The following is a 13,363-nucleotide window of genomic DNA, read 5'->3' as shown; positions in this document are numbered from 1 at the left end:
GCTGAAAAACGATGCTGAGATTTGACATACATCCTGTCTCATCATAAGCAGGATACAGGTTTGGAAGAGGGTGGTGTGAGCCCTGTGAATGGTGCTGATGTTGGATGTGGTTAGACGGCAGCATGGATAACCCCAGCAAGAGCACCATTTCTATACACAGCTTGAAGAGGAAGCAGGTTTGAAGGATGACTGATCAGCCTGCTTTTAAAAGAAAACGAACCTTCTCATTGAACTGTAGCCACATAGAAACATGGACACACTATGCATTAGCATCATCTCAAGACGTTACCATGGCCACAGAAGGCTGCCTTCTCTTTCATCAAGGAAGGCTAACAGTGTAGATGGGTTTTGCTTCCATTTGCACTTGACACACATGGAATTATATAGTATATATGGTTATTATCTAATGGTCATGCCACTTTTATCTTCCCCTATTTGGTTTCCTAACCAGGGAGAGAGGCTAGGAGATAAGGAGCAGAGGGAACCAGCTTACTGAAATGCAAAGATGACTGAATGGAAATAGATAAGACTGAATCTTAAACAAATGGCCTGTGAGCCACAGGGCCCCACAATGTCTTGCAACTCATGGTCAGTGGGCACAGAAACTCAGGGTTGTTCACCATTCTCCTCACACCACACTAAACACATCCTAGTGATAGGAGATGGAAGAGACATGGTGATTTTGTGCTTGCAAATGAAATACCTGGTTGATTTCCTACTGCCCAACATTACTGCTCCCTGCCTACCTCCCCCTTGAGGGGGAGGAAAATAAACTGAATGAGTGCATAAAGTTTACAAGACAAAACATGAGAAAAAAGGCAGAATTAATCCTTATGTTTCTACACTGGACAAATAGCAGGCCTTTGTAGAACTGCCCCCATTCAAGGGTAAGAAAAGAAAAACAAAAGTTATATAACCTATGCAAAAATGATTTATGTAACTAAGAAAAGGGTTAAGATATGAAAGATAAATGCAGACTATGCCTTTAAAAATTCTTTCTGAAACATAAACTTTAGGGGAAAATATTCTCTATGCTATCATAGATCTGAGGAGAACAAATGAACAGAGAAAAGGACAAAAATGGAGGATGTGAAAATAATAGCAGATGCAGAGTATCTGTAATTATTTTTAAAATGCCATGTCATTGAAAGAGTCAACGTGTGTGGTAACAGTTTCCTAAAGAAGGGGGGGGGGGACATGCTCAAACATATAAAGTTTTTCTATATGAAAGGAAAGCTAGAATAAGCAGACTGAAAGGGTTCAAATATACAGAAAGAGTTAACAGAATATGGTTATCAATGAAACAAATTCTGATTATGTTGCTGGAGTTCAAGAATAAAGAATATCTGGAATAAAGAATACTGGAGAAATGCTGGGCAGTAATATTGGCGAAATTATAGCTATATTGTATGCACTAATGAACAACAAATCCCATTGTTATGTACAATTTAATAACACCAATAAAAATGTGGAAAAAGCATTTTATAACTCTTTGACTCTAAATTTAGTATCTGATACCATCAAAATACAGTAAATAACTTAAATGATTAAAAATACTAAAAAAAGAATAAAAAGTATCTATACATATGAAAAATGTCACAAAGGAAAATAAATCAGACTGACCCCACTTTTCTCCTCAGCAACACCAGATGCCAAAAAGCAATGAAACAAAGCTCACAGTGTTGGAATCAAACAATGAGACTCTGAAGAGCCACACTCCCACTCACCCAAACATGCCAAAGAAAGACATGCCCACATACACAAGAATTCAGGAAACATCGCAACCATGAACTCTTTTCTAAAAATACTGTTGAAGATAAAATATAGCTAAGGTAATGCATCAGAACAAAGAACTCATAGGAGCTCCAGGATGGAAAAGCTGGAAATAAATATCATTTTTAGTTAAAGGAAAAATAAATACAAAAAAATGTGGTCAATAAGGATAGAAATATATTTATTAAATTTTTTTTGGAAGAAAAGCTAAACAATGTTAAAAAGAGAGAGAAGAATTAATGATAATAGAGCCAGGAAAATTCCAGAATATATTATCAACAACAAAAAGAAAATGGAGGGAGGAAGAAGGCAGTGTAAGAAAACTGACACCAAATATTTTTTCTGTGATGATTTTGAAAAACAAATTTAAACACATTGTTTTCAGTTATTAAGGCAATCCCAAGACTACTATCTATAAGATAGACTATCTAAATCACTACAACTCACAAAATATAAGGGTTTGTGTAACTAAAACAAACTCAAATCCCAAGTGGTTTAATCATATTAATATCAGGCAAACTTAAATTAAAGGCGAGAAGCCTCACGTGGAAAAATATGAGCCACTTTAGAAGTCTATAACCCATAACAAAGATATCTGTCATAATCCTTTATGCGACAAATGACATCTCACTAAAGTATACACACCAAAAACTTCATATATAAGGAAATATCCAGTTTAATATCATTCCCAGCTTTAGACAGATTAAACAAATCTGGGTAGGAAATTATATAATGAATCTGCAAATTATAGTATAATTAAAGTTATTATTATAAAACAGAACAGAGGATATTATTAATACCAATTTGCATAGAATCTATTACAAGAGTCCATCGATAGTAAATATTTGGGTTTTGTGAACCATATGATCTTTGGCACACTCAGTTCAACCATAATGCTAAAGCAGACACAGGGAACTTTCACACATGGTTCTGGCTGTATTCCAGCTAAACTTCATTTATAATAACAGGCAGTGTGCATTTTATTCATGTGTTCATTGTATCATTTAGAAAATGGAACATGTAATAATATTCTGAGTAGAAACAGTATAGATGATATTTTATAACCACAATGAAACAAAATTCAATAACAAGTAGAAACAAATCAACTTATTTTCCAGATACTGCAGATTGGCTCAAAATCAATAGGTCTCCAACTCATCTGCAGCATCCCTTTCTGTGGACAAGAGCTAGATGTCAAAATCTATATTTCTCCTGCTCCCTTGAAGCCAAGGTTCTGAATGGGACTGCTGTTCACCTGGACATGTCTATGTGAGACCAGGAAGCAGAACTAAGGTGAAGACCATGTGGCTCCTTAGGCAGGTATCATCTCAGAGTTTGGTTTTTCTGCAAGTTATAGCAGAGCATCTGATGTCTCGTCATTATCTTCAGGGACAGGAGGAAAGTGTCAGCAATGGACTTTTTATTGGCACAGTCTGGAGGTGCAGTGGAACATTTGTCCTGGCCATATCACTTTTCATTAACACATCTAGGTGTGTTCCCAGCTGAGAAATCCTGAAAACTAAATTGACTCTATTGTGATTGACTCTATTGTGAATCACTTTATTCATAAGCTAGCAGAGTGTGCTCTATTGCCCACAGCTAAAATCTTGGTCAATACAACCCCCAGTGCTAGAAGATTTTAAAACTGCCTTGCCTTTATATCAAAGAAGAAATCTTTATGACTTCTTAAAAGACAGTAAATGGCAGGGCAAGCACCAGAAATGGTCTGTGGACTGTCCAGTGCTGTTGCCACTGAACCATAGAACTTCAGTTCAATGCCATCATATACTATGACAGTTTGATGAGTGCCGCAGTCTGGCTGGGCACAATCAGGAGCCACTTGTCAAAAGAAACTAACTTTATTTTTAGAACCACACACGCCAAACAAAACAGCCTCTCAGGAAAAATCCTCAGAGCCTCAACTGCCACCACCGGCTTTCCACAAGCCTCTCTCTCCCACACAAGCTTCTCTCCACCTCCCACAATCCTCCTGCTCTTGAGGCCGATTGGCTGGGTCACGTGGGCGGAGCCAAAAAAGTCCCCCAATGAGCTGCTCCGTGGTCTGAAAGGGCAGGGAAACAGCCCAATGAGCATCACCGCAGAGGAGCCAATCAGCTAGATGTTGCTGGGGCCGCTGTGAGCCAATCATCAGCCGGCAGCTGGAAGTTTGCTGGCAGCTGGAAGTTTGCTGGGGCCCCTTCCGCTGTGGCTCTCAACATTTCCCCCTCTCTGTTTAAACAACAAGTATGTGGCTTAGGGACCGTGCCTGCCTTAGGTTGTCCAATAGTACATATGGTCCTTTGGTACCATTGCAATTGGATCTTACCCGTCACTGACTACCGGTCCAGTATACAGCCACACCTGTGGAGAGGTCTTGTACCAGCGGGGGTGTAGGGGGGGTGGGGGGGGTGAGGTTCTTTGCCTCACCTCTGTTGGCCCCCAAATTTTAGCTGGACGATCATGACAAGCAGAAGGGAGGAAGATACACCAGGCCAATTGACGGCTCCTTTTGGAAAAATTGTACCACCAATGACATCATCAGCAAAAATACCCCAACANTACCTTGGGCTTATGTACATTTTTTGGACACATATGCCTTTCCGCAGCACTAAGTCCTGATGAATCCAAATTTAAAAAGTTTAGAGTAAAAAGGGTTATTTTAAGTTTATCTTTGGGGAATATATACCCCGCTGATGGATGAGTATCTATCTATTGAACCTAAAGAAAGGTGGCTTAGTGGCATCTCTGCACACCATCATTTCAGGTAGAAGACATAAGCCAGGAGAGTATCTTTTCCTTACCTTGTTGAATAGCAGAAGTCATGAAAATGGCCTTTCTCATTCCCTTTGGATCCTCCTCTTAATAAAATAAAATTAAACTTAATGATTTATAATACACATAAACACACACCTCCCGAGGGCAATCAACTTAGTGAAGGAAAGCCAAGATCCCCTTTCTACTCAAAGCTGTAAGTTGCCCAACAAATTCAGATTCGTTGGGAAGCCAGGAGAGAGGGATTTTAGAGAAGTGAACATCACAGATTTGGGACAGTAAGATGGATGAAGGAGTGGTAAGGGCACATGAGAGAGTGATGAGTAAGGCAAGTACAAAGCGCATCACACAGGAAATTGTGAATTATTCACCAAGAGAGAAGGGACAGCATAGGGAAGTAGAGAAAAATGGAATAGGTGCATTTTTCCTGGTAGGACATTTTTATCACCAATTCTCAGGGCCATGGACACAGAAATCTTGATTCGGTGAGTATGGCAGTCTTGAGTTGGTCAGACCTTCTCATTTCCAGCCCCTCAAAGGAATATGAATGCCACACATGCGTTTGTCCAAATAACTAGTCAAAAATTAGAAGATCCTGAAACAAATTGGAGAGTATTGGTATTACTTCATCTTTAAAGGTCTTGTAGAACTCAGCTGTGTATCCATCTGGTCCTGGGCTTTTCTTGGTTGGGAGACTTTTGATAGCGTCTATTTCATCACTTGAAATTTATCTGTTTAAATTATGTATATCATCCTGCTTCAATTTGGGAAAATTATATGGCTCTAAAAATTTGTTGATGCCTTCGATATTTTCTGTTTTATTGGAGTACAAATTTTCAAAATAATTTTTAATTATCTTCTGCATTTCTGTAGTGTCTGTTGTGATATTTCCTTTTTCATCACTTATGTTAGTGATTTGAGTTTTCTCTCTCCTTCTCTTCGTTAGCATGGCTAAGGGTCTGTCAATTTTATTTATTTTTTCAAAGAACCAACTTTTTGTTCTGTTAATTTTTTCAATTGTTTCTTTTGTTTCAATCTCATTGATTTCAGCTCTGATTTTAATTATTTCCTGTCTTTTGTTGCTTTTGGTGTTGATTTGTTCTTCTTTTTCTAGGGCTTTGAGATATAGTGTTAAGTCATTTATTTGTTGACTTTTTCTTCTTTTAAGCAATGAACTCCATGTAATGAACTTTCCTCTTAGAACTGCTTTCATACTGTCCCAGAGATTTTGATATGTTGTATCTGTGTTCTCATTCACCTCTAAAACCTTTTTCATCTCCTCCTTGATGTCTTCTGTAGCCCATTGTTCATTCAGTAGCATATTATTTAGTCTCCAAGTGTTGGAGTTGATTTCTTATTTTATCATTTATTTCTAATTTCATTCCATTATGATCTGATAGAATGCAGGGTAGTATCTCTACTTTTTAAAATATTTGCTAAGATCTGTTTTGTGGCATAGTATATGGTCTATTTTAGAAAGGATCCATGTGCTACTGAGAAGAAAATGTATTCTCTCATTGAAGGATGAAATATTCTATATATGTCAGTTAAGTCTAAGTTATTGATTGTATTATTGAGTTCTATAGTTTCTTTGTTCAGCTTTTGTTTGGAAGATCAATTTAGTGATGAAAGAGGTGTGTTAAAGTCCCCCAAATTATTGTGTTGTGGTCTATTTGACTCTTGAACTTGAGAAGAGTCTGTTTGATGAATGTAGATGCTCCATTGTTTGGGGCATATATATTCATAATTGTTAAGTCTTGTTGGTGTATGGTTCCCTTGAGCAGTATGTAGTATCCTTCTTTGTCCCTTTTGATTAACTTTGGATTGAAGTTTACTTTATTTGATATGAGGATGGAAACCCCTGCTTGCTTCTGCAGTCCATGTGATTGGTATGATTTTTCCCAATCCTTAACCTTCAGTCTGTGGATGTCTTTTCCTATGAGATGAGTCTCTTGGAGGCAGCCTATTGTTGGGTCTTTTTTTTTTCCATATGAATTTCATGATTGCTTTATCTATTTCTACAAGAAATGCCGTTGGGATTTTGATTGGCTTTGCATTAAACCTATAGAGAACTTTTGGTAATATCACCATTTTGATGATGTTAGTTCTGCCTATCCATGAACAGGGTATATTTTTCCATCTTCTAAGATCTTCTTCTATTTCTCTCTTTAGGGTTCTTTAGTTTTCATTGTATAAATCTTTCACCTCTTTTGTTAGGTTGATTCCCAAGTATTTTTTTTTTTGAGGATATTGTGAATGGGGTGTTTTTCCTCATTTCCATTTCAGAAGTTTTGTCGCTGATATACAGAAATGCCTTTGATTTATGCATGTTGATTTTATATCCTGCCACTTTGCTGAATTCATTTATTAGTTCTAGTAGTTTTCTTGTAGACCCTTTTGGGTCTTCTAGGTATAGAATCATGTCTTCCGCAAATAGTGATAATTTAAGTTCTTCTTTTCCTATTTTTATGCTTTCCCAATAACTCTTAGTTTTGGTCTTTTGCTGCTTTCCCATAATTCATGGATGTTCTGTTCATGGTTTCTAACTATCTTCACTGTGTGGTCAACTTTATTTTCCAGATTGTATGTCTTCATTATCTGACATTCTTTCTTCCAAGTGGTCTAGTCTATTGGTTATACTTTCTATTGAGTTTTTAATTTGATTTATTGTATCCTTCATTTCAAGGATTTCTCAGTTTTTTTTTCCAGAGTCATTCTCTCTCTCTTGAAGTAATCTTTTGCTACCTCTATTTGCTCTCTTTTCTCATTGTTGAAGTGATCAATTTTTGCCTGTATTTGCTCATTTAGGTCATTCTTTAATTCACAGATCATTTTAATTATGAACCTCCTGAACTCCTCCTCTGACATTTCACCAACTTCACTGTCCATAGGTTCTGTTATTATAGTGTCCTGGTTTGTTTGGGGCACTTTCCTCCCTTGTGTTTTTCATGTTGTCTGTGTGCCTTCCTTTCTTACAGTGTGGAACTGAGATATTACAATTTATTCCCTGTGTTCTTGCAGTACCCATGCAGATTGTCTGTACCTCACCTTGATGTTGGGCTTCCAGACTCTACTGGTGTCCCTTAATGAATGCTACTGCATCCTGGATCTGGGTCCTGTGCAAGTTGGAGTGGGTGGATCTGGGCCTCAGGGCTTGACCTCCTTGGTAGTCTGTTGGTCAGAAGGGGCAGTCCTGTGCCAGAGGTTAGGCTCTGGTGGGTGTCTGCCCAACATGGGGGTGCTGCTCTGAGCCTGGGACCTGCACAGGCTAGTGTAGGTGGATCTGGGCCATGAGCTTGACCTCCAGGGGTAGTTTCTCTTTCTTTTTATAATCATTCAACAGAGACTTAAATTCTTTTAGTATAGGGATTTCCCATTATCATTAGCACAATTATTTCCTATAGTGTCTAGTCTTATTCCATTCTCCTAAAATTGCAGAAAGTTTTAATGTGTCATTTTCCATATACATCTCAATGTTAATTTTGTACTCACTGTTTAAAGACCTAAATTATTTATGGAAGCACTAACATTTCATCAAGTCTATATTATGGTAGTGGAAAAATATTCTCATATTTTCCCATACTGACTAGATTTTTTTTTTCACTTACTCTAGTTACAATTCTCCCTTCAATTTTGAATCTACAAGTGTATTGTGTAAAATGTTCTGATTCATGTATTTCATGAATTTAGACATACTTGGCTGAACTCCCCAGGTTCTTTGTTTCTGGAAGGTCAATTCCACAGTGTATTCTTATATTGCACAAACCTTGAGCACTTTCTTGACACCAGATCAATCAGTTGTACTGGTGCTCAGAGTTGCTGCCAAACCCCCAGCTCCTTCAAAGTGAAGTGAAGCTGCCACTGTGGACAGGACTGAATAGACGGCTGTGTAATATAAAAGTTGCTGTTTTCCAGGCTAGCCACTGCCCAGGAGGTGGCCCAAGACAAAAACTACCCAACAGGAACAACCGTATTAACTGAACCATTCAGGTCTGCCTTCTTTCTTAGTTACTTTTGGTCCTGGGGATTCAACCCTGGGTTTTTGTGTGCCAAGCATGTGCTCTTCCACTGAACTACACCCCCCAGTCACCCAGACCTGCCTTCTTAAACAGGAAGAGGACAAAGGGGGTAAGAAATTGGAAGGTGAGACAGGAACAGACCCACTTGGAGACAAGGCAGTAAGTACAAGCCACCGGATATCATAAGGTCAGAAAACAAGAGGAGCAGAGTCAGCAATGGCAGAAGCAGCAAAAGACAAAGAAGTTGATTCACTATCATGGCAGAAGAGCCACTGAACAGGGAGATAACAGAGCAGTGATGCTGATGAAAGACAACAGACACAGAACTAAGCTGTGTTCTGAAAACAACTACAATTTTTCTTCTTCCAAGTCCAGGTGAGGCTGCTGTTTGCTTTCCTTGTTGATGTATCTTCTAGTGTGTTTCTGTTCTTGCAACTTTAAAAATGCTATCAATATTAACTAAACTTGCAATTTTTCACTTAGATCAATGAACTTATGATAAATGACCATTCTGGAGAGATCATTTTAGTTTAACAAGGTCATAGCTATGGTTGGCCATTTACATGACATTTTATTTCTTCTATAGGGCTGGTCACAAATTGCCTGAATATAATTAGGTATCTTGCAACTGACTACCTAGACTCACCTGCAAGTTATAAATGTATTATTATTATTATTTACATTTCAACTGAATACTTTGAAATCTCTGGTCCTTAACTTTTGTAGAAAGCTGGTATTTTTCACTTGTTCCTTCCTACAATTTCTATCTGCCACAGGAATGGCTATTTCAGGAGCATCTAAGACTGTAATATAGGCTAACCCACTGTTGATTACCATTCATTTACAGAGGGTCTTGTTTGCCTGTTGATTACAAAGCATGAATCAATTCCCAGGCCTATCAACAAACCTTTTCTAGGTCCATCATGTTTTTGTACCTACAGTGAAAGAACATCTTAGAAACCTAGCCTGTATACTGATATCAAAGCTATTGATTACTAGAAAACTGTAATGCTCTAGGTCATTAAGCAGTTAAGTGTGGGAATATTTTTCCTGATAATGTTACATATTAGTTAGAAATAGGAAATTAGAATATTTCCTGTTAGTGTTATATGTTAGTTTGAATACTCTTTAGAATATGGAATACCAGAGTTTATGAACAGTTTGAGGCATTCCTTTAAATCTTGTAACACAAAACTGCAATTTTAAATGCTTGCTTTTGCTTGATATTCTGTTTAAAAGAACTCCAAAGTGTTTGAAGAAATTAAAGGGCCACTATTTATTATTTTCAGAAGTGGCTTCTTCTGATGAATAACAATTTGAAGGCACTATGGTCATGTTTCTCAAGTTTGATTCTTTATCTGCATAGTGATCACTTAGGATACACAGTTTGAAAATAGTGTCCTCCTCTCTGTATTTTCTGCTCAATTTTACTGTGAATATAAAAGTGCTCTAAAAAATACTCCCTTAAATAATCTAAATATATATTCATACCCTCACAAAAATTAACTCAAAATGAACCAATGTAAAATGCATACTATAACATTCAAAGAAGATAACAGAGGAGAAAATCTAGATGATTTTGGGCATGCCAATGAATTTTTTGATATATCAAAGGCATGATCCATGAAAGAATGAATGATGGATTTCATTAAAATTAATAACTTCTACTCTGTAACGACACTGTCAAGAGAATATGATAAGCCACAGTCAGGAGGAAAATGTTTACAAAAGGCATATCTGATAAAGGACTGTTATTCCAGATGTACAAGAACACTTAAAACTCAACAATAAGAAAACTAACCTGATTGTAAAAATGGGTCAAAGACCTTAACAGACACCTTACCAAAGGATATATGCAAATGGAAAATAAGCATATCACAAGATGTTTCATGTTATCCTTCACCAGGAAATGCAAATAAAAAGAGATACCTCTGCACACTATTAGAATGGCCCAAGTCTGGAACACTGCTAATGCCAAATGCTGGCAAGGACAATAACTCTCATTTACTGCTAGTGGCAACACAAAATGGCACAATCACTTTGGAGGACAGCAGTTTCTTACAAAACTAAACATCCTCTTACCACATGATCTAGCAATTTCATTCCTTGGTATTTACCCAAGGGAACTGAAAACTTATGTCCACACAAAAGCCAGCACAAGAATTAGTATAGCAGCTTTATCCATAACTGCCAAAACTTAGAAACAACCAAGATGTCCTTCAGTAGGTGAATGGATAAACTTGTACTGCTAGACAATGGAATATTATTCATCACTAAGAAGACATGAATTGCCTAACCATGAAAAGACATGGAGGAACTTTAAATGCACAATACTAAGTGAAAGAAGCCAGTCTGAAAAGGCTGCATCCTGTATAATTCCAACTAGCTGACATTCTGGAAAAGACAAAACTATGGAGACAGTGAAAGGATCAGTGATTGCCAGTTTAGGGAGAAGGAAAGATGAATAGGCAGAGAACAGGTTTATAGGGCAGCAAAACTACTTTGTATGACACTATCATGGCGGGTACATGTCATTATACAATTGTTCATACCTATGGAATGTACAACACCAAAGTATAGGAGTGAGCACTAAGGTAAACTATGGACTTTGGTTGGTAGCTGTATCAGTGCAAGTTTAACTGTAACAAATATACCACTGTGGTGGTGATGCTGATATTGGAGGAGGCTATGTATGTGGATAAGAAATATATAGAAACTCTCAGTTCTTATTTTTTTCATTTCTAAACATTTTATTTGTGGGATCATCTCCACATTCAATGCTTCCCCTCAAAGGCACATGCAGCTTTATGTGTCTTCTCACTTTCAACTTTGAAAAATGACCTCCACTTTCAGGATGCAGAAACTCTCAATTCTTTCCAATCTTTTTATGAATCTAAAGTTGTTTTAAGAAATAGTCTATTTAAAAAAAAAACAATAATAAAGCTCTCTGGGCTCTATGGAATCATGGAAACGGGGATGAACCAAGGAATGGAATTTTTAGCAAATTTCTTTGAAGATTAAGTCATGACCAAGTAGGGAGAGATGAGAAAGGGAAAGGGGAAAGTGATGAAGAAATGAGGACAGAAACTCACATTGACTGATAATTCTATGTCCCAACTCAGAGATTGATTCAACAGTTAGAGTAGGTCCCAGAAATATGCATTTAAAAACCCCAGTGATTCTGATAGAGGGCTGCAAGGTACATCCCAAGTCCTACACGGGGGTTCATGGAAGTGGGATAAGGAGCAGGGGCTTGAACCTGAACAGGAGTTAAAATGATACACATTGTTTCTGATACAAGGGGAAAAAAAAAAGACTATTGTGAAAAAATATATAGGCTTTTTTTTGTACCGGGTATTGAACTTAGGAATGATTAACCATTAAGTCATATCCTAGCTCTATTTTATTTTATTTTTTTTAAATTTGATAAAGGGTCTCTCTATAGTTTTTAAAAAGATAGCCAAAGGGAATGAAGAAAGGATTTGAACAAAATACAAAACCACTAGAAAAAAAAAGATTCCTACTCCCAAGCTCAATAAGCATTTCTACAAGAGACAGCCTTGCTATGTATCTCATGAAGTCATGGAGGTGCACATTCTTCACCAGGATTTCATGGAAACAGGCAGATGACAAGTTATCTTTGGGGATTCAGTCTCAAAAATAGACTAGGTGGTAAGGAGCTAACACACCAATTAGCAGAGTTGTAGTTTCTAAATTCTACAATATAAAGCACTTACCAAGAACAGGCAAAAAAAAAAAAAAAAAAAATGGTGGGCCTTTTGGGGAAAATCAGTTTATCCAATGGACAAGGAAAATAATGGATTTTTAAAGATATAAAAAAAATTATCATGCTAGAGACTGATTAAACAGCATCTGTCATGAGTGTAACTATATAACAGGACACTTCTGAGTAAAAGAGGCTTTTAATAAAAATACCAGCAAAACTATGTTAATAAAGCTTCCCTGAGTGTTAATAAACTTAACAATAATCATGGGAATGAATTACAATGTTCTACAGAAGAGCTGGTCTTAATCACAAGGTCAGAAAGCACAGATGGTGCTAATACAGTTTCTTTCTTGCTCCACTCAGATACTTGGTGTGAAAATAGCCAGGAACACTTTTATAATTACACAGCACAGCAGTAATTAATATTAATTTTGGAACTTACAAAAGATCAACATTAATTTGTAGAATACATTGGATTCAGTCTAGTCTTTCTCTGGAATTCACTCAGTGGGCAGTTTCACCAGGCCCCTTACCACCAGGACAACAGGCTCAAACCTGGGACAAATTGTCAGAATACAAAAAAACAAAAAAGTTTTTTGTTTTAAGATGGAGTACACTTCTGGGGGCTAGAGTTGTGGCTCAGTGGTGGAGTGCTTGCCTATCACATGTGAGGCCCTGGGTTCAATCCTCAGCACCACATAAAAAGATAAACAAATAAAATAAAGGTATTGAGTCCATCTACAACCCCCCACCCCCCCCCGCAAAAAAAAAGTATATTTTTTATGGATTTTGAATCCCTAGTAAAATGGTGTCTTGTTAATGAAAAGAAGCATCTTTTCATTGAGTTTTTGACTTGAAAGTGTTTGTTTTTATTTTCTATTTTAACAAATATCTATTGTATGCCATGTCCTAAACAACAGATAAAGTGAGGAGAGATGGAACAAATGATGATCAGCCCAATTTTAAATATTGTGTAGTCATTTGTAATACTGAGATTAGTAGTTCACAAACCTGACTGCACATTTGAATTACTAGGGGAATTTTAAAAAACACTACTATATGCTTTATTACA

Source organism: Marmota marmota, unplaced genomic scaffold (genome assembly GCF_001458135.2).
Source record: "Marmota marmota marmota unplaced genomic scaffold, marMar, whole genome shotgun sequence".
NCBI classification, from domain to species: domain Eukaryota; kingdom Metazoa; phylum Chordata; class Mammalia; order Rodentia; family Sciuridae; genus Marmota; species Marmota marmota.
The sequence above is the reverse complement of the archived record's forward strand: the minus strand, read 5'-3'. Positions refer to the sequence as shown.